This window comes from Alligator sinensis, unplaced genomic scaffold, assembly GCF_000455745.1.
Source record: "Alligator sinensis unplaced genomic scaffold, ASM45574v1 scaffold321_1, whole genome shotgun sequence".
NCBI classification, from domain to species: domain Eukaryota; kingdom Metazoa; phylum Chordata; order Crocodylia; family Alligatoridae; genus Alligator; species Alligator sinensis.
In genome coordinates, this window is record NW_005841969.1 from 3,308,442 (window position 1) to 3,330,958 (window position 22,517).

Below are 22,517 nucleotides of genomic sequence, written 5' to 3' on the forward strand. Positions count from 1 at the left end.
ATCGAAAGATATGGCTAAATGTTTCTTAGAGTGCATTTAGTGGTTTTATGCCAGTTGGATCTGCTTTAGCACATGTGGCTAAATAGGAGATAAAAACAGAAATATGAATATTAATTAGAATAGAGCCTATTAGAAACATTAAAAAAATGATGGCCTTATTTTAGTAAATATTTTGATACTGAGCCAGACAATAGAGTATAAGAATCTGGCTTCACCTCAGAATCTTGTTCTTTAGCCTTGAACTAAGTTTCTTGCTGAACAGCCCATCTGCAGAGGAAGCAAGATAAGTGCTCTTTTAAAACTTAATTTGAAACCTAGGTGAAAGGTCTCTTTCCTTAACAGGCTGGCCATGTGTTAGAAGCTTTTAAAGAATTTAGGACTTAAAAAAAAATAATTTAAAGTAGTTTCCAATGCTAATAAGCTTATTATTTCTTTAGATGAATGCACATTTTATACATTTTAATCATTTGCTTGATATGCTTTAAATGTACTGTTTGCTCATTTATATCTCATCTGTATTTCACTATTAAAGTTGCTATAAAAATGTATCTACATTTATGTTTGGGTGGGGATATTTAATTTTGGTGGAACTGGCTCTTTGAATCTTTTCTTGGTTCTGAGAATGACTGTGGAGGTCAACAATCCCCTCAGACTTCTTTTCTCTGAACTATCCTCTGCTGTCCAGACATCTTGCTTGGTAGGGAGGGGAAGAGATCAAAAATATAGATTTACTACTAAATTAAAAATATATATATTCTTCTTTTTACATACAATAAAATGACATTTGTAACTATTACCATAAGGTCCTGAAGGGGAATGAAACCAAAGGGATTCATTTGGGATATAAGATTTTAGGCAACTTCACCTGAAGGTATAAGCACAAAGTTACATGTCTTGGCTTGCTGCTGGAATAAGATCTCCACTCCTGTGATTTGAAAGGGAACATTAAGCAAGTGAGAGACTGCGGAAAAAATAGTGCAGTTGTTAAGTGTGTAACATAGTGTAAATTTAACAAGAAGTTACATTACTACAGTTACATTCCATATAGTTAAATTAACACAGAAGTGTACTTGCTTCCTCAGTGATGGTAGACCATGGCCCCAGCTCTTCTCAGTGATGTCACTAGATTCCTCGTTTTCATATAACTGCCTCTTAAGCATCAACTTAGTTCACTGAATCTCAACTGGGGTGCTCTGGTGCCTGGCCCCTGCGCAAAGAGGTAAGCACACTGCTTGCTTCTCCCCTGCCTGCCCCTAAATCCCACAGACATGGGGCACTGCGATTGCCCCCCTCTACCCTCTGATAGCTGCTGTGCTGGCTGCTCTAAGCAGTGTGTCCTGCCATGGGCATATAGGCAGACATGTGACACAGACCTGGACTTTTCAGCCAGGCTTGTTCCCAGCTCCTTACACACGCCCAGGGCCAATAGGAGGAACCATGGGGGCAGAGAGTTCTGAACCCTGGTGCATGAGTCCCCGGAGAAGCAGCAACAGGGACTGCAGTTGCTCCCTCAGGTTCCCCTTCCCCTAACTTCCCCCAACAAAAAATCCTTCTACAGATACACAGGAATCAAGAAAAAGTCAGGCTCCACTGTGGGACCCCTACTGACTGCTCAAGGGCAGCCCACAGTTGATGTCCGTGAAAAAGCTGAGCTCCTAAATGTATACTTCACATCAGTATTCCTGAAATCAAATGTGGGCTGTTTACCTGACCAGAGGCCCAGGGATCATGGGGAAGACAACAAACTACACAAAATTAGTCCTGAACAGGTGAGGGATCTCCTTAACATTTGGATGTCTTCAAGTCTGCTGGGCCTGACAACCTGCACCCAACAGGTCCTGAAAGAATTGGCTGAACTAATAGCGGCACCACTGGCCAAGCTGTTTTAAGGGTTGTGGGACTTGGGAGGGGTCCCAGATGATTGTAAAAGAGCCAATGTGGTGCCCATCTTCAAGAAAGGGAAGAGGGATGACCCTGCAAACTACAGGCCAGTTAGTCTGACCTCAGTCCTGGGTAAAATCTTCAAAAAACTTATTAAGAAAGCCATCATTTGCAAGCTGGAAGCAGACAGGGTGTTAAGAAGCAATCAGCATGGCTATGTTGAGGGTAGATCACACCTGACAAACTGTGTGTCCTTCTACAACCAGGTGACTAGCCATCTGGATGAGGGACATGTAATGGATGTGATTTACTTAGACTTCAGTAAAGCTTTTGATTCTGTTTCCTACGGGATTCTCTCAAACAAGCTCCAGGGTGCTGGACCTGAACAGTGGGTGGGTAGACAATTGGTTTAGAGGCCACTCCCAGAGGGTGGTAATTAATGGGATGGCATCATCCTGGAAGGCCATCTCCAGTGGTGTCCCCCAAGAATTGGTGCTTGGACCCCTGCTCTTTTATATATTTATTCATGACTTGGATGAGGGGGTGGAACGCTCAGTTATTAAGTTCATAGATGATACCAAGCTGTGGGGAAATGAAGGCACACTGAAGGATACAGGATGACCTTGCCAGGCCAGACTCATGGGTGAAATGGAATCAGATGAGGTTTAACAGGGATAAGCGCAAAGTCCTTCCTTTGGGTAGGAAGAACCCTCACCACAACCACACAATGGTTGCTGTGCCAGCCAGTAGCCCACTGGCTGGGGCAGCACCTGGAGACATGAGGGTTATGATTGACCAGAAGATGAATATGAGCCAGCGGTGTGATGAAGTCGCCAGGAAAGCAAATTGCTCCTCCCTCTCTGTTTGGCACTGGTGAGGTCTCAGCTGGAATATTGTGTCCAGTTCTGGGCACCGCACTTCAAGAAGGACATGGATAAGCTTGAGAGAGTACAAAGAAGAGCCACCCTCATGGTCAAGGGCATGGAGGATAGGCCCTACAAAGAGAGAGTCAGGGAATTGGGCCTCTTCAGTTTGAGTAAGAGAAGGCTGAGAGGTGACTTGATAGCTGCCTACAAGTACATCAGGGATGAACACCAAGATCTAGGTAAGCAACTCTTTTGAAAGGCACCTCAAGGGAGGATGAGGACCAATGGACGTAAGCTTATAGATGGTAAATTCAGACTAGATATAAGGAAGAACTTCTTCTCTGTAAGAGTCGTCAGAATCTGGAACACACTCAGCAGAGGTGGTATAGTCACCATTCTTGGAGGTGTTCAAGAGGAGGCTGAACAGGCACCTTATTGAGCTTGTCTGAGCCCAACAACTTCCTGCCCATGGCAGGAGACTTGATTTTATGATCTTACATTTATAGGTACCTTCCAGTTCTACAGTTCTATGATTCTGTTGCCCCGCCTTGACCCCTTCAACAGCCTCCGTGTGCCATGTGTGTGCAGCCCTGCATCTCATCCCTGCCAGCTGGATGTTCCTAGGCTCTGTCCATTTTGGCCCCACAGCTGGAGTTCAGGGTGGGTAACTAAGGTCACAAATTGGCCTACTGGTTATTGGTCCCCAGTGGTGACCTGGACCCATCTGTACTAAGTCTGGTGCTGCACTAGGAACAAATATACATGGGGTCAGGCAGAGCCAGGGGGAGCAGTCTAAAGGGGTGACTACTATCCTTACATAACATTTTATATTACAATGTACTGATACAATTTATTAATAATGTTTATATTATAAGGGCTATTACTTTTATATTTGTTTTTGAAATAGGGTGTTGCTAAATTCTGAAAACTGGCAGAAGAGAGGTGCCTTGAGTCTGAAAAGGTTCTGAACCACTGACTTTGAAGAAGAGAGGTGATAGACTCCATAACCTCATTAGCGGAGCACAAGCAGGTCTGTTGAAATTTTATTTCAAGATGCTAGGCTCCTGGGAGAGGAGGAGGAAAAATAACTTACCTAAGAAAAACAATATCAGAAACATCAAAACATTATATAATAAATTATTATCTCAACACCAATCCATTTGAAGATTAGCAATCTTCTCTGCAGACCTCCTCATGCCATGGACTGCCTCACTCAGAAGGCAACCTGACAGCTCCGCAATATTGGCACTTGCAGTCATTGCATGTAAAGGTCTCATATCTAGCCACAATAGTACAGATCAGCAACTAATTGATTTGTAATACACCTCCACAGCACACATTCAATTGATAATAAAGTTTCTTCAGTGGATTCAAGCTTAATATTTAATCAGAAACAGGAGCCATCATAATCAGGATGCAGATGATCCACTCGTGATCTTTCTTGAAAACTGATGTTGAAATATTGCAGTCTGAAGACCACCAGATTTCAAAGTACATATGAGTATTTTGCTGAATTGGGGCTTCTCTGCATGCAGGGAGTATGTGCAGATATTACTGAAAACAAAAATTGAACTTACATTTACAGTAAACGCTCCTTCTTGTACTAATTCCCCCAAACCTTACACACTTTCATCATAAAACTGCAACAACCCTGAGGTATGGAAGGAATTCAGAATTCCCATTTCACTCTGCTTCCCCAACCCAGTTGCAGTAAGTTCCTGGAACTGAACTTTTAGACCAACAAACAAAGTATTTTCCATGGAGAGTATATATATCTAGAACTTGTTTCATTAATACCCAGACTTTAGAACACACATACCACAAGATACAGACCAGCCACTTTTTAACTAATGGCTATTCACTGCAATATATTCACTTTCCCTTATTTACTCATCTTAAAAATCCAATATACAGTGGCCATAACACTTGTCCTATTGACACATAAAATTAAATTATATTTTTACTCTCTTTGAATTTAAAATGTTTACAATTAAAGGAATAATGGAAATTGAGCACTTCAAGTACTGTTACTTTCTTATTGGTATATGGTGAAGTCCTACACCTAAGATTAACTTAGATTTCAATACCATCTACAGAGAAGTTTGAATACTTTCCAAACTACCTATCACCTGTACCAGGCTGAACAATGAAATAATACTATATATCACTTGACAAAAGTGAGAGAAAGCATTCTCTTCCATCAAAGTGGCTTCCCAGAGACGATCCACATATGAATAAATTCAGCAGTCAACAGTATATAAAATACTTCATGCAAAATGCTTGAACTCTGACATCCTTTCAACATGTTCACTGATGCTGTTTACTATATTTTAGCATGTTACCAGACTTTAGTGTCATAAACATGTTCAGCTACTGTTGTAACTGCTACTCTCAAACCTTAACCCTATGATTTCTTTGGCATAGCACATCCAGCTGCTGACAGCAGAATACTTACCTCTCAATAACAAACTCTCCAAAACATTTCCTCCTTCAGGACTGCAACGAACTGCAATAAATTACTCAAAAAATATTGTTGTAATTCACTACTGAAGCACACCAATTTTAAATGAGTGACTTCTATGGAGTTACACTAGTGTAAAAATGGAGTAGGGCAATGGTGAATTAGGTCCTATGTATGTGCTGATAATTAAGCTTTTTTTTTCATTGAAACATAATATACGTTCTCCATAAACTGGCAACAGAATCAATCAGTGTACACATTTCATTTGAAATCCCAAGTAATTTTAGTAGCTATGGTTATTGTAATTTGAAATATTCTCTATCCTCATCAAATGATTTCCTCTGTAATTGATGTCATAAAGAATATCTGTGTTAAGTTGTCTTCATTTCCACAGTTTTTAATCCTTATGATGATCAATTATTTATATACAGACTAGATGAAAGGCAAGAATGCAATGACCCCATGGGACTTAAAAAGTGATATAATAAATCTGGACAGCAGAGTTCAAGTGGGTGATGTTAACGAAAACCAGTACTGGGCTAGCGTATTCTTACAGGAAGTGAAAGAATTGTCTAGGAGGCATCATTTTTATAATCCCTCTCTACTTGCTTTATCAGTAGACTTCCACCATTCAGCCCTCTTCCTCCTTTCTTACTCCTTCCATCTTGTTTCTTTTTAAAAAGGACATCTAACAGCAGAGCCATCCCTAGGGTATGGCAAACCCGGGCAACTGCCCTGGGACCTGTGCTTTGGTGGGGCCCCGCGAAGCTGGGCAGAGCGGCCACAACCTCTCCCACGGGGCCCGCCTGGAGCTGGCCGCTCAGCCCTGCTCCAGGGTACTACAGCCCCCGCACAGGCTGATTTGGCCCAAGCCCCACACCTGCCTAGGGTCAGCTCTGCCTAACGTTTATTGAAGTCCTTGTTGGCTCTATCACTTTGGCTGCATGAATTACTTTGCTGCAAGTACCCAGGTCTGGCTATACCAAATAGGTATATCTCCAGGACGGCATTAGAACTTTTCATTTAAAGATTGTTTAATATAACTTCTAGAAGTTCTCCTGTGTCTCAGATTTATTGTAAAGCCTGTACAACACTAATGGTGGATTTAAGCTGTAAAGTTTACATTGAATCAGAACTTTTTAACTTGTAAGGCCATTTAGAACTAGGGTTTGGTTTGAGCTCACAATGCACTCACTGCTTACATAATAACTGTTAACTGGTATCTTTGTGATACATTTTTAAACAGAGCTATACATTATTTCAGATTTTGAAAAGAAATCTGCCAAACTTCAATTGACTTCTATGAGGCCAGGATTCCATTCCATGTCTTCTTCCCTAGATAAGCTATTCTACGTCAAAGAGCAAAGTGAGTTTCTCATCTATGACCGTGTACGCCCTGCTTCTCATATACTAACATCTTTATATTGGCAATGTAAAAATGTCTTCCTATTAACACTAGTGATATAAAAAGATCTTAGATTTTGTTTACATTATGAGCAGGGATCCTGGTTTTCTCTGATTTAAAAAAAATCCCCAATTTTTAGTAGAAATCAAATAACCCCAAATCCACATTTTTCCATGATTAAAATGAAACACCACTATATCTATATCTATATCTATATCTATATCTTTGTGGTGTTTCATTTTAACCACAGAAAAAGGTGGATTTTGGATGTGGATTTTTTTAAACTTAGAGTTGCAGATTTTTTTAAATCAAAGAAAACCAGGATTCCTGTTGCTACAGCTATTGTGAAACAACTTCAGTGGCAGAGCCTCTCATGCAGACCCAAGGGACACCAGCAGCAGTTCTTCTGCTGATAGAGTTAGTCAAAAGGTAGAAGCTTAAGTAGCAGAAACCTTCTTCTGCCATCAGAGCTGCTTCCAAAATGCATCTTCCTGGACCACAGCAACTCCCCACAGACTCCACCTGCCCCCCCCCCCAAATGCTTGTGCCCAGCCTAAGTGTAATTGACAGTAAGACAAATTTTACAATAATCTGTTAGAGCAGCTTAAACACAAAGTATATATTGCAACAGATGCAATGTAAATCTGCAGCCTAAAACTGCCTAGAGATTTTGGGATCCTCATGTTTTGGTTGCTCATTTTGAGACACCATAACATGGCTTATGTTTCACATGGCATGTGCTCAGCACTGCTTGAAAATTAGACCCATAAAATGGCTAACATTTTCAACACTTAATTCATAATCTCCATTATTACCCACTAAAACCCTTTTACTATAGATTTAATTGAGCAAGTGCTTTAGGATTTTACTGTTTACCTTTAGAAAGACCTAACTTACTGTTAGAATGAATTACAGCACCCTACTGGAGACTTACACTGCAGAAGAGAAAATGCTTATCACTGTGTGAGGGCAATTACGTGATCAAAAGTGTACCAATTTTAGAAACAAATTCTGCATTAAAGTCCATGAGAATTTTCTTTAATTAAGAATTGCAAAATTTGGTCGTAATTGATTTGTATAAAAAGAAACTGGTACAATTAATGTCTAGGTCCTTTGCCAATTTATTTCTTTTTCTGTCCTTTGGGAGCTCTCCTTCTCCTAATGTACTTGGAAGAAATAATAACTCTTGTAAATGACTGCAAGGAGTTAATTTTAAACTATAAAGCAATCCAGTCCAGAAAGCAGACTAAGATTTAGCCTATGTCAACAGCTAAAATTTACAGTCTCTGACAAAGAAATGTTTAACAGTCAACTATTTAGCTGCTGTAAATTAGACTTTCACTGTGTTCTCTTATCACTGAGATCTATGGACGAAAAGCACTATGTAGGAGCTAATTAATAATTTTATTTATTACCACAAGTATGTTTTTTATAGCTGTATTCTGTTCCTTAAATATGAAACTAAGGATGGAAAATCTTAAGGATCAGAACCTAATAACAATCAGAAGTTTTAAGAGTTTGGGTTTCCTTCTTTTTACAGTCCCCATAAATCCTTCCTGAAACTTCATAGGCCTCCAAACTCAAATCTACAACCCTCCAAAATATCTCCAGCTTCCCGCAATCCTTTACAAGACTCTGTCTTGATGGCAGCCTCTCTTTTGGCATGGTGTGAAGTGCCCTCTGGGGTGCCTCTGATGAAGGAAGTGTGAAGAGAGAATCAGCTTAAGGCACCACATTCTTTTTGCATCCATACATAGGTTGTCTTCACAAGGGGCAAGGGATGAAGATAGCAAGGTAGAGGAGGCATTAACAAAGAAGGGGTTGGGGTTTAGGTAGGAGTAGCCAAAAGCTCGAATTAGCACCCCAAATTTTTATTACTATTGGAAACGAACATTTTCTGATTAACCAAACTCCAATAAAAATCCTTGCTATTTACCTATGACAAGCATTTGTTTGCTACTAGACCAATAATAGGTAATAGGGATATTCTGTAGTCAGTATTATTTTCCACTCTTCACTGAGGCCTTATTGGAGCACCCACAAATAGCTTTAAAGGCTTTTGACTTTGCAAGACACATCAGAAGTTGCCCTAGTGCCAGGGGGTTTACAGTGCATGCATAGTTAATGGGCCTGCCTTCTGCCATCAGAAATGCTCACAGCTGCGTGGATCACCAAATCCATTATTTCTGACAAAAAGCTCAACAAAAGTTGCTGCGTGTTAAAGGACATCCTGGTCTTGAAAAATTAGCAGGTCAACATGTGAGGACAGTGTGGTATGAAATGAGAGATTTTGTATGACATGCTGGCTCTTCATGTGAAAAATGGTCTAAGATCCCATTCATTACTGAGGTCTGCAGGGCTTAAAGAATACAAAGTAAATATACAAAAGGCTCCTCTCCTTAGATAGCAGTTATCCTCTCAAGTGTGGAGGTATGTTTGATTAATGTCTAGCAATCTAAGGGATAAGATGTCATGTTTGTGTTGCGTGAAATGTGAAATGACAAGGGACTCGTTGTCATATTTCCTGCTGGTGTTTTTATGTTCAATTATCTTGGTTTTTAAGCTGTTTGTTTTCCTTCTGCTATTTGTATGGGCCCGTGTGAATATTTTAGTATTTAGGTCACGTGATTTAGGTCACACATGGTGGAGTTTTTTGTCTTGTATGTTTTGCCTTTGAATAGGTACTGAGAACTCCTGAGCCTCTGTAGGCATCAGAACACTGCATTCAGCACTCACAGATGAAATTCCCTTGCGAGGGCTTAGCTTCAGGTAGAACTGAATGGTGAGGGCTGTACTTGCCAAAGGTGATTAATGTACTGAAAGGTCCTTCTGAATTCTGCTTCTTTAACTAAAATCAGGAGTCCATAAAACAGATACTTCAGCATGGAGTCCACGTACTAGAGGTAAGCGTGGTTATTAGGAATCCTTATGTATCCTGAATCACAGGAAAAACATCTGAAGAGAAATACTGTGGGCCCAGTTCAGTGGTGCTACACAGTATCCTTGAACTGGCTTAGTTAGGGTGAAAGGGCCACAAACCAGCTGCAATCACCCACCTCTGGAATGCCCTGGCAGGCCCCCACCAGCTAGGAACCAGTTAATTGGATAGATGCACACGGCCCTTTTTATTCACTGCTTTAGTTGTGCTTTTTCCTGCTGCTTAAGGACACTTTTTTTCTCCATTTTTTGTCTACTCTTATTTCCCATCCCAAGAAATCAGAATCTATGGGGAAGTGGAGAACCAGGCACCATTATCGGGATTCCTCTTCTCCCCCAGCACATTGTGTGTGACTCCTTGCTGATGATGAAGCCAGTTGTCCTGATTGCTATTGTAAGGTTACTACTCTTTTGATTCTGCTAATCTTTTTCCAGACAGTGGTTGTTCCACTTCATTTCTTTTGCTCTAGTATCCCCTCATTGCATCTCCGTCATGATCATTGTCATCCCATAAGTCAAAGATTCTCAACCAGGGTGCTGTAATACTCTTGGATACTTTGAGATCCTTTCAAGAGTTCTGCAGGGTGCCATGCAATATTAACACTGTTAGATGTGCAAATATCTATACATGACTTACAAGATAAACCCAAAGATTTCAGATCAGAATTCACAGTGTCAAAAACATTCTGCCCTGTTGTGGTCTTTCTGAACTTTTTGCAACAGGATAGCTGTATTTTTTTCATAGTCAAAAACAAGTAAAAACTAAGAGCTGCCATTTTCCAAGGAATGCTTGTATATAAAAAAGGCTGAGACTGTCATAAGTCTTCTTTACCTCTCACTTTCCTTTGGCTCTTTCTCTTCACAATACAATATGCTTCACTAGCCCCTCCTAATTTAAAAATCCCATGCTTGCCCCTAACATGCCTCTCCAACTGCTGCCCCATCTCTCTTCCTTTTAGCTCTAAGCTCACTGAATATGCTGCTTACACTAGCTGGAGTTCTCCAATTTCATCCAACACTCAATTTTAAGTGTGTCTTATGCCCCTTGCACTCTATTGAAGCCACTCTCACCAAAGCTCCTAATGATCTTTTCCTAGCTGGCTACAGAAAGTACTTAGAATCAGTACTCCATCTTCATTTTCATAACTTGTCAGGTCATCCTGTCTCGAGTTTCATGTGAAGGTTTCCACAAGGCTCTACCCTTCACCCACTTCTCTTCTATCTCTGTACTTTATTGGTGAGTCATCTTCTTCACAAATTTAAATTCAGTTACCATCTCTATGGGTCTGTCTATATATACATTTGATCTGAGATCAGTTTACTTGCAAGTAAACTATTCTGCAGTAAATGCTTCTTAGCAGGCGGAGATTAGGGAGCAGATTTGCTGCTCTTAGCACCAATCTTCCTGCAGCCCTGCAATGGGCCCTTCTTGCCACCAGGGAGAGCTCCAGGCTCCTGCTGCAACTGCCAGCCCCACTCTCTGCTCCCTGGCCAGCCACTTCCCTGGCCACGAGCAGCATGCACAGCGCAGGGGCAGCGCTCGGCAGCTCTCTCCTTGCCAACTCTACCTCCCTATTCCATGCCTGCTCCAGACCCTGCCCCTGGCAACAATGACCAGTGCCCTGGGCTCCTGCTGGCCACTGTCCTGGCCCTGCTGGTCTGCTTTCATAGACCACTGGTCATCTGGCCCCTCTCAGCTCCCCCACATGCAGTGACTGCCTGCCCAGCCGCAGTGTCCCATCCCAGGACCACAGCTGCTGCACAGCTGCTACCTGGACCCTGTCCAGCTGGTCAGATCCCAGCAGGGACACCAATAATGGGCTCCTGCATGCCATTTCTGGGACCACCCTCACCCTCCTGGCCCTCCAGCCTTGCTGCCTCTGGGCTGACCAGACCACCCAGGAATGGTGGCTGCACGTCATCCAGAAGACCTGGGATGACAAGCAGTGGCTGTCATTCTGAAGGCATTCTGGATGACCTTCTGGGACCTCTTGGAGCAGCTCAGGCCACACCTGGAGTGGTAGGACACCATCTGTATTGCCCAGGCCAGGATCCTGTTCTGCTCCCACAGTGCTTACAGCCACTCATGCTCCAGAGTCAAGAGCTGCACCTGGAACTTACAGTTTGCCCAGTCCCATGCCTCATTGTGGGTGACATTCTCCACCCACCGGGCCTATGAGTCCTCTAGCAGGTCCTCCAACACTGCTACCAACAACTCCAGGATGATGGTGCAGCCCTGGGTCGATCTCTGGCAGAGCTGGCACATCTGCAGGGCCCCGGCTGTGGGTGGTGGTGACACTGAGACCCCATCCCAGCCATCAAGTGTGGCTTCTTCCCTGCATGCAGCTGTAGGACCTGCACAGCCCTGAGAAAGAAACTGTTTGTGAGAGTTTACATATCTCAGATAAGATGCTTTGTACCAGTGGCCATGCACTGCCTGGCCTCAGATTGGGGGTCAGGCATGCATGGGTGCCCAGGAACCATGGTAAGTCAGCTGGGCAGGCTTGGGCCCAGGCAGCCACTGCCTGAGGACCCTGTCCCTGCTTGCTCCCCTGGGGCCAGCAGGCTGCTGGGTGCTGACCACAGGCAGTCTGCCTTTCCCTCCCCTTTCTCAGGCTGGGACAGGCCAAGCTCCTGGCAGCCTGCTGCCATGGCTCCAGACCACGCTCCCTCCTTCCCCCCCATGCTCTTCCTGCAGGCCAGCCACTCTTCTTTGCTGCTGTCAAGCCCATGGCAGCTGGAAGCAGGGTACATGGGGCTCCCAGACAACTGGGATGAGGATCTGCCTACATCCCTGCCCTTCTTGCAAGGGGTCTCTCCAGGGAGGTATCCCAGAGCCAGCCCCCCACCACACTGGTGCTGCACCCTAAGTGTGCCCCTGCTGCACAAGTTGAAGGTGGTGCATGAGGAGTTGTCTCCATGAATGGAGGGGTGCCTGACCCACTACACCCTGCTACTGCTGATCACCATGGGGTCCTGGGTGCACCTGTGCACCTAGCATGGGATCCTGAGCTTCAACAACATGGTGGGCAAGCCTGGGCTGCCCCGCAACCTCTGCCACCACCTGGGGAGTGTGGCTGGGCCAGGAGGGGGAGCAGGGGCAGGGGCATGGCAGTGAGCTCCCCCTTCCCCCTACTGCAAGGCTTACCACATAGCTCAGGTTGTCATGGCCAGTGGCTCTGCTTGTTCCTGCCTAGCAGCAAGTGTGTGGTTCTGGATGGTGTTCTAGGATGGCAAGGCATGGCATGCAGATGCTTGGCCAGGGCAGGAACTGGCACTGCTGGCAGGCAGCAGGTAGCCAATGCACTCTCAATTAGGCATTTTTACTGTGCAGTGCATGCTTACTGGACAGTAAACTAGGCTGCTGTGCAGTTAAGCATCTCACATAGACACACCCTGTATGATCAATGTGTAGATCAACCTCTCGACTCAGGATCTGTTTCTTTCTGTCCAAACAAAATCTTGGCTTGTGTATCCTCATGGATGTCTAGCCAACAGCTAAAGCTCATTATAGCTACAGTAGAGCACTTAAATTCCTCCTCTCACAAGTTCTTCCTGCCAGCTCTTTTCTTGATCACTGTGGCCAGCTCCAAACTGCTTAGGTTTCATGACTCTAACATCTCTCTGGCTCTCACATCAAAGCTATGCATATTCTTTCTGCTTGTGGGCAGCAGCGTACCCCAGGGGTCTATACTCAGCCCAGTGCTGTTCAATATCTTCATCAATGACCTGGATGAGGGGGTGAAAAGCCCATTTGACAAGTTCATGGACGACACCCAGATATGGGGTTGTGCAGACACACCCGCAGATAGGCTGCAGATACAAGCAGACCTAGACAGGCTGGCATGTTGGGCAAAACAGAACCAGATGAGGTTCAACGTAGAGAAATGCAAAATGCTGCATCTGAGAAGGAAGAACCCCCAGCACACCTACAGGCTGGGCAACGCTAACCTGACTAGCACTACAAATGAAAGGGATCAGGGGGTAACAATAGACCCCAGCATGAATATGAACCAGCAATGTGACACAGTAACTGCTAGGGCCAATAAAACTCTGGCATGCATCAGTCAACGCATCTCTAGTAAAACCAAAGTGATTCTCCCGCTTTCCTCAACATTGGGGCAGCTGCAGCTGAAGTATTGCAGCCAGTTCTGGGCGCTGCACTTGAACAAGGACGTGCTAAAGCTCAAGGGGGTCCAGAGAAGGGCCATCTGTATGATCAGAGACTTGCATGACAAGCCATATGAGGAGAAGCTGGGGGATCTCGGACTCTTCAGCCTAGAGAAAAAAGGCTGAGTGGGGACCTGATTGCAGCTTGCCACTATATCAGAGGGGTACATCAGGGGTTCCTTGATCAACTGTTCACCAGGGCGCCCTGGGGGGAAACTAGAAACAACGGCCACAAACTCCTGGAAGACAGTTTTAGGTTGAACATCAGGAAAAACTTCTTCACAACTAGGGTGTCTAGTCAATTCCTGCCTTGAGTCAGCCCAGACTTCATCACCTACTTGTTACCTTTCAAACAAACACCTTTATGTTTTCCCCTATACTTCCCCTCTTGCTAGAGGGGAAGCTGTAAACATCCACAAAGCTACCGCATAATCTTCCTTCAAGCTCCTTCTTAAACTTACCTTTGTTGCAATTCCTTACAGAAGCTTAACAATGATTAGGCCATTGGTATGCTGACACTATTTCCAGATAAGAATGCCTCAATGTTTCCTTGCACTCCCTATCAGTGTTTTGCATCAGCCTGTTGTCTCTTGTACTATCTATTTTGATTGTGAGAGGACTGTAGACTGTGGAGTTGAATCCATCCATCCATTCTGTTGTTAGAATACAGGGAATAGACAAGAAAGAGTTATGTATCTGGAGAGAATAAGGCAACTTGATCTTATTGGGTTTACTGGGTAATGGGGCCCAGCTGCCCTACATATATAACAGAAAGAGGCAGTTAGAAGATAGAATGAGAGGGTAGGTCCTTGAAAACTGGAGGAGCAAAACTCCATGTACAAACATTTTTTTACATAGTTTTAGGAACTATGTTTGCTTGTGAGTAAAGAACCCATTCTATGACTGATAGGGATTTAAAATATATGGTTACTATTGTCCCGTGGGATTCCTTACTTTGCTAGGTAAAAGATCTGAACAAATGGATAGCGTTGTCATTGTCAATGTAGGAATTCATTAACAAAAATAGTTTACCATGTGCTCTTAAGTTTTCTGCTCCTTTTTGTTCCTGCTTAGTACTGATACACACATACTGGAAATAATTCACAACCATGGATAAATCTAGCTTAAATGCAACAGCAAACCTGGATTACCCAGCCTTCGTTAAATGTCTGCAAAAAAAATTGGACTACATACCAGACTAACTTTCTCAGTATACATTTATTTAAGGGAAGCCCTGGTAAAATATTAGATCTAGTCAGGAAGACTTAGAGCATCTCTGTCAAATTTACCTGAAGATAATTTTCTTCATATACAATGTACTTCAGTGTGACTAGGAACAGACATGCATTTTGTCCTGGACATGTTGTGCTTGTGTTTGTCTTGGAACAGTTATATCCTGGAGTTCGCATGTGCATACTGTCCTTCTAGTCAGAGTTTAGTTAGCAGCTGAATGCACTGTGACTTTTCTGCCATAGGTTCAAAGATGTGATTCTAGGATAACTGCTCGGAAGCACTTTGCAATGTCCCAGAATAAACTGGTAGGTGCACCTTATCCCTTAAACCTTCTTAGGAATTTTCCCAGGCCAACAGACATGGACATCTGAACAATCACACTTTTCCTGGGATAAAATGGTTTATTCCATGACAAAGACAATAACTGTTTGTAGCGTACATGTGCCATACATTACAGATATAGGTGAATGTGACATTAAAGATATAGGTGAATGTGAACATGTAGTGAGTGACAACAGTGTAAACTTTCTTGCCCCAGTGAAACTGATGGGAATTTTGTCATCACTTTCAATGGGTCCAGGTTTTATGTATTTTCTTTACTTTTACAGTTGTTTGGCTTGTACATGTAGCTTGAAGATATGCATAGGAAATCCCACAGAGAGGTTGGAAGAAAAACTCTCTGGATTAGTTATGGATGGCTGTCGCCGCTGTATGGTGACAATTTCCAGATATCATTGTTCCCTTGTTTCATGTGGCTTGTTTATTTCCTTCTTTTGCTGTGGTGATTTTTCTCTGACAATATAAAGCATTTATGAATATGACATGTCATTATGTAATAGAATGAAAATAGCTTTATTGCATTTACATCTGTATTTTTTCTTATTTCATTTAAATTGTTACTTTTTTGTTTTCCTTTATACAATAAAAATATTCAGTCATTAAAAAAAAGCTAAACCCTCTATTATTTTTGTTACAAGACCAGTTTAAATAACTATATTTTTTAATGTTTCTTACAAGACCAGTTTAAATAACTATATTTTTCCTACTCTTCCTGCCTACATTTTACCTGCTGTTGCAAATGGAAACACTTCTTTTCCTACATGACTCTCATTTCAATGGGGCACATCTACACAGGCATATTAATGCAATGCAATAAATGCCAGTGCTTATTCCATCAGAGTTTATTGCTCCTGGGTGTGTGCTTACACCCTCAGTGTGCGTGTGCCCGGATCTACAGCACATTGAGCCAAGTCAGAGCAGCCCCGGCTGACAGGGAGCCAATGGGGGTCAGCCTACCAGCCCAGGGTTGCTCTCCCCTGGCTCAGTGTGCTGAAGAGGGGCTGGCTGGGGCCTGAGGGTGTTTCAGTGTGGGGCTAGCCAGCAGGCAGTCCCTGCACTGAAGCACCCTCATGCCCCAGCCAGCTGGGACAGCATCTACATGTGCGCTGCTGCAGAGTTTTTTTACTCTGCAGCAGGGTAGTACTTGTAAATTTACAAGTATTTACAAGTACTATCCTGCTGCGGAGTAAATTATTTTACACCAGCCTAATAGGGGTGCATATGTAGAAGCACAATGTTTACTACCCAGCTAATTAGTCTACTGCACAGTAAACATCTTATGTAGATGTGTCCATGTAGTATTGAAAAACTGCTGCACTTTTTCACTCTCCCTATTGGGTTGTGAAGCATTTTAGGATGAATAAAGAAAATACTGTATTTATTGGGTTCAGAAAAAAATAGGAAGGGGCTTACCACAGAAAGAGCACTAGGATGAACTTTTCCTTCTCTGCCCTCATCTTGTTCTGTGCATGGTACAAATTTCTATACCCTTTTTAGAGGCACATTCTACTCTGTTATTCAATGACTGGTTAACTTGATTGGCTTGCACTCAGGCCTTGAAGTTGGCCCTTCCCTGCCCACCTACTACTGATGGGAAAGAAGGGAATATTGGGTGTTCATCTATTGTTCTCCGACACCTTAGCTGTGATCCAGATAGACTTAAAAGGCTTGTACAGAAGGGCTAAGGTACTATATATTTTTAAATAACCTTGCTAGGACTAAGCAAAATCTACTCTTGCATAGGTTGAGATATGTCATAGCCATATGCTATCAAATTGCTATCAAATGCTACCATTATTTCTTGTGACCCCCGCCCCCAGGGGTCACAAGAAATAATGGCCACAAGCTAGCAGAGAGCAGATTTAGGTTGGACATTAGGAAGAACTTCTTCACAGTTAGAGTGGCCAGGGTCTGGAACGGGCTCCCAAGGGAGGTGGTGCTCTCCCCTACCCTGGGGGTCTTCAAGAGGAGGTTAGATAGGCATCTAGCTGGGGTCATCTAGACCCAGCCCTCTTTCCTGCCTATGCAGGGGGTCGGACTCGATGATCTATTGAGGTCCCTTCCGACCCTAACATCTATGAATCTATGAATCTATGTACCTTTCAGACATATTTGTATTTTAGTGTCTTTTAGAAAACCCCTATCTTGTCACAGTTTTTAAAGTGCAAAGTCCTACATACATACAGAAATTAGAACTATGTATTTAGAAATGTCATTAATAAACTAACAAATTACTAAAGCATAATACAAAGATCAAATGCAGTGACTGTAAGTCTGTTTCATGGGCTTGTTAAGTCTCCATTTCTACACACAGGTCACATCTACATGAGAAACTGACTGTGCAGCCATTACTGTGCAGTCATTTAGACTTGTATAAACAAGTACTAAATGGGCACGTCTACACATTGCCCTATGGTGATGTAGCAATACGCTGCGTTGCTCTATGGTGCACTATGTTGCCATAGCAATCATGTGTGTCTGTATGTGATTGGCAGCTATGTTACTGTAGCGGTGTGCTCACTGGGTATAGTGCGCTGCTACAGTGACAAAGCAGCGAAATCTAACTGTGTACTATGTGCACAGCTGAGTAACCGCCTGAAAAATGTACTAAAACATGGCAGTGTAGCAACGTCACCATATGGTGATGTGTACACGTGCCCAATGAGCAGTCATTTAGTACTTGCACAAAAAAGTACTTGTGTAAACAAATACTAAATGACTGCAGTAACTGGAGTTACTGTGCAATAGCACCAAGGAATGGCTGTTTCATGATGCTGACTTCACAGTAGCCCGAGACTACTGACCCGTAGCATTGCATCACACTTTCTGCCACACAGTGCTACTGCATAGCAGTCATGGGCTACTGCACAGTCAGTATCTCACGTAGACATGACCAGAATGTAACTTTAAGTGTGTTGAGAAATTTGATCTAATATTTAGAAGTTATGTTTTTGGAAAATACATATATTTTGCTTCATAAAATTAGTCAGCTTTAATGGTAGTATGAGGAAACACATTCACACGCTTAATGTGTCTGAAAATAAAACTAGGAATAGGCTCTTGTCTGAAAATAGAAATCAGAGTTTTAATTTTCATTCTTATAATGCTTCCCTTTGTGGCCTGGGGCAAGTAGTTTTAATTCTTCACTTTTATTTAGCTATTGTTAAAATTCAGAAACTGGTAGAACCCATATCACAGGTCACTGGTGGCATAAAGTCCACATAGACTGTGTCTACGTTTGCACATTTACTGTGTAGTAACTTATTGCATCATGCAGGTATCCAATTTACACCTGATTAGTTACTGTGCAGCAACACACATGTGGATGTCTTACTGCGCAGTAAAACTGTGTGTGTGGACTGACTTGGAACTAACTTGAGTCCCAAGTCAGTCCACATACAGCATTACTGTGCTTTAATGGTTGCACATGTAGACACTGGCCTAAAAACCTCTTACTGCACAGTAAATGCACGTGTAGATGTGCCCATAGTGAAGGATTTTGCAGTAGCGCGCATCACCTATAATATTCTCTTTTCCATTGGTTTGGTGCCAGCTAGTGAAAACACTAAAGTAAGTGACTGACCAAAGGGGATTTGTTGTCTGGTTGTCTGGAGAATGCACTTATTCAGAACAGCTCCCAGTGATCTTTCCCTAGCTGAATACTAATGGTGGCCTGTCCTCTGAAAAAATCTTGAGGGGGAGCAAGTCTTCTGGGTTTAATTTCCGCAGGTATGTGAATATTGCCAATATTCCAGTTGTAAATCAAGTTTCTGTTTGGAAAGGTAATAGAATGCAAATATTTTCATATAAGTAATGAATATTTATTAAATTATCCACAACTGTAAGGAGCATACTTCTGACTACTTCAGTTTTGTTCCATTTGCCTACATAGTCATTTCAGTGTGAGGGTAGTTTACTACCTTACATGTGTTTTGGGAGGCCCTGATCTTTTTAAACATAATTCATAATTTTCAATCATGATAAATATATCTCACACATAAATTAAATGGAAAAAACTGTCAAATGTTTTGGCCGTATCTACTAATGATGTCATAAAAGTAGCTTTGTTTGTTTGTTTTTTTAATGTATCCAGGGTGAAGATATAAACCTGAATCTGCCTTTCCTAAATATCTGTCTTTAAGGACCACCTAGTGGAGAAACATAATACAGCAGTTTTAGGTAATACCAGTGTTCTCTGTTATACAACCTTCTATTTTAAAAGACTATCTAATTTCTGATTTGAAACAAACATTTAGATAATTGTTCACTTGCCTGACTAAAAGTTGATGAAGAAAGAAAGTTTCTTTTCCCTAAAAAGACCTTTAAAAAACCCTATATCATTATTTTGTTGTGTAGTTTTTAAGAAGGAAAAAGTGGGGTTTGGGATGGTTGGAGGGAAGTTTAACAAAAATATCTGAAATGATTTCTGTTGGATATTTGTAAAGCTAATGAAACACATATTTGAAGTCTTGAACCTGTATTTCAATGTGTTCTTGTAGCATTGGCATTCCAATTACAGGATCACAGAGTACATAAGAAATGGTAAATGAAACTAAATATGAGTAGAAAGTGTAACTAAGTGACCTAGTTTCAATTGCAAAGCTATGTGATTTGCAAAACAGAAGGGGAATAATAAATATTGAAAACTAATGCTTTTTAAATGTCTTCAGCTGTAATAATCTAAGATGCAAATAATTTTAGCACTGATCCTTCCTCAGGTAAGGGAATTGTTTGGTTTTTTTTATTTGACCATATTACATTCATTTAGCAATATATATTACACTGTTACACCATATTATATCTTACAAAGCTAAAATAATAAAGATATATTTGTTTGCCTTTAAAAGGTTCTCATCAATTTATCTTCATTCAGATTGGTTAAATATTCATTTATTCATTGCAGAATCTTGTATATTTCTTGATCCTACACTCCAATAAAGTGTTTATAAGTGATCTTAGCTATGCACCTTGTTTTCTTGTCACTTGTTTGCTTCTATATACTGGTACATCAGGAAAACTTGAGTAGTTGTTGATAGGGTTATGTTTTGCTCTTGTCCTTTTGAACAGTGACACTATTAATATAGAGATATTAACACTTTCTGTCAAGTCTTTGCTATCCTATAAAGAGCTGACACAAGACAGAAACTCTTAGGGTAGAGCAGGTATAGCTCTGTGGTTCTTCTGAGATAAAATTAATTTTCACTTGACATTTACTGTATATTTCATAGCTTCTGAATATGCAGCACATTGTCTTTTAAAGAGTTAAATTTCCTCATTTGTTCATTTTAATGGAGAGAGATCTTATCCTTCTGCATGACTTGGATAGTTCTTTCTTTATTCTTAGAATGGACCAGAGCCATCCAGTTCAGGGTGGTCTTAATGATTAACCAGAATGACATACCATGAAAATTCATATGCACCAAGTTAACTCCTCTAAGTTTTCCACTAGTTTTGCAGAGTTGGGGGAATGCGGGAGGGGGGTGAGGTTGGAATAGGGTCATAACTGGAGCTTAGTTCTTTACCAGAGTGGGAAGTGTGTGCTTCAGCGGCTCCCTCATTAAGGAAGAAGTGGGCTGGCATCTGTTGCTCTCACAGGAATTTTGATCTGTTAGTGCTAGGAACAGATTAGCGGATTATTCTGTTTTGATGTTCCTTAAAGGGACACTGTCAAACACTGTAAATCCCAAATGTGTGTTTTGCTGAAACTAATTTGAATAGGAAGAGTCAAGGCCAAATCTTTCCAAGTTTTGGGAGTGACAATAGTTCTTACTAAATGCCTGTTCTCCTCAACTGTTTTTGGCAGAATCCAAAAGTGGATGGGGCTTATTCATTATAACAAATGTATCCCAAATCATCTGAGCACAGCTCATTTGATTTTGCAACCTAGACCTAATATACCTTAATGCTAACCTTTGCTCATCTCTAAATATGATTAGCAACACTATTTTTTATGTTAAGAATAATGGGCGTGTTCCCTGCCCTCCCATTCACTGGAGCATTGAGCTAGAGGATGGGAACTAGCAATGAAAATTACTATAAATAGCACAGTTAGATTTCACTCCCCAAGCTGAATAAACTGCAAAAATAAGCAGACAGTACAGTTACTTGAAAGGGTATTTGATGCTGAGAATAATGTCAATTATGTGATCTAAGATAGTTCTTATAACTTTATCACCTTTTAAAAAACATATTTGAGGTGAAATCCTGTGCTGTGCCTCAGAGACAGGGCACAACACTCACCTTTGTGATCACCAGGTCATGAGCTATTCTTAGGGTGTGCTAGGCCTGGATTCCCCATTGTGCCTACATCTCTTATGCTAGGATTTAAAAGGAGGTCCTGCGAAGGCAACTGTGTAACAACACCTGGCTGACACTAGATGAATATTTCTCTGCCTGAAATCATACCTTTTCCGGCCTTTTTTATGTTATACAAAAAAGGGCTGGAGTGAGAGTGAGACCCATTACCCATCTTCAGAAGGTCTATTTAGTTAGTACACCTCTGTTTTCTGTGCTTGGTTAGGGTAAGCAAACAGGTTTATATAACTATCTGATTTGATAGCACAAGGCAAGGATTCCTTAGGGTGATATCTTTTGCTGGACCAACTGCATAGTTGGGATAGTTAGACAAGCTTTTGAATGCAAGATGTTCTTCATCAGGTCTGACCAGAACCTGCATTAGAATGTCTTGCATTAGAAAACTTGTCTGTTTCTCAGCTATACAGCTGGTCCATAAAAGATATCACCCTAAGAAATCCTTGCCTCTTATAATTTCTGGACCATCATGGCTACACAATCACTCTTATACTACCTTGATAGCACAAGAAATTCAGCTGCCACAAACTGGATACCACTACTAACAATAAGGCAAAGGAAGACTTTACTGCATATGTCTTTCTGTCTACTTAAAAGCAACTGCTAAGGTTACTAGATGTCTGGCCCAGATTTGACTGTAATTTTGAATCCAGATCATGTTTGAAACAACAGAAAATTGTTTTAACCTGATGACAGCCTTTGTGAGAAGACAATGCTAGTTTCAGTCTTGTTCCTACTGGACTCGTCTCTGTAACACAAAGGTGACGTTCACCCTTGGCACCAATTGGCAATCAGTAGATAGGCAGTCATTCAGATTGAATTCTTTCATGCCAGCAGGATTGGGACACACTGGATAAAAATTCATATTTTACCTGTTTTGTGGGTTAACTAATGAATTAAGAAGGAGTTGACA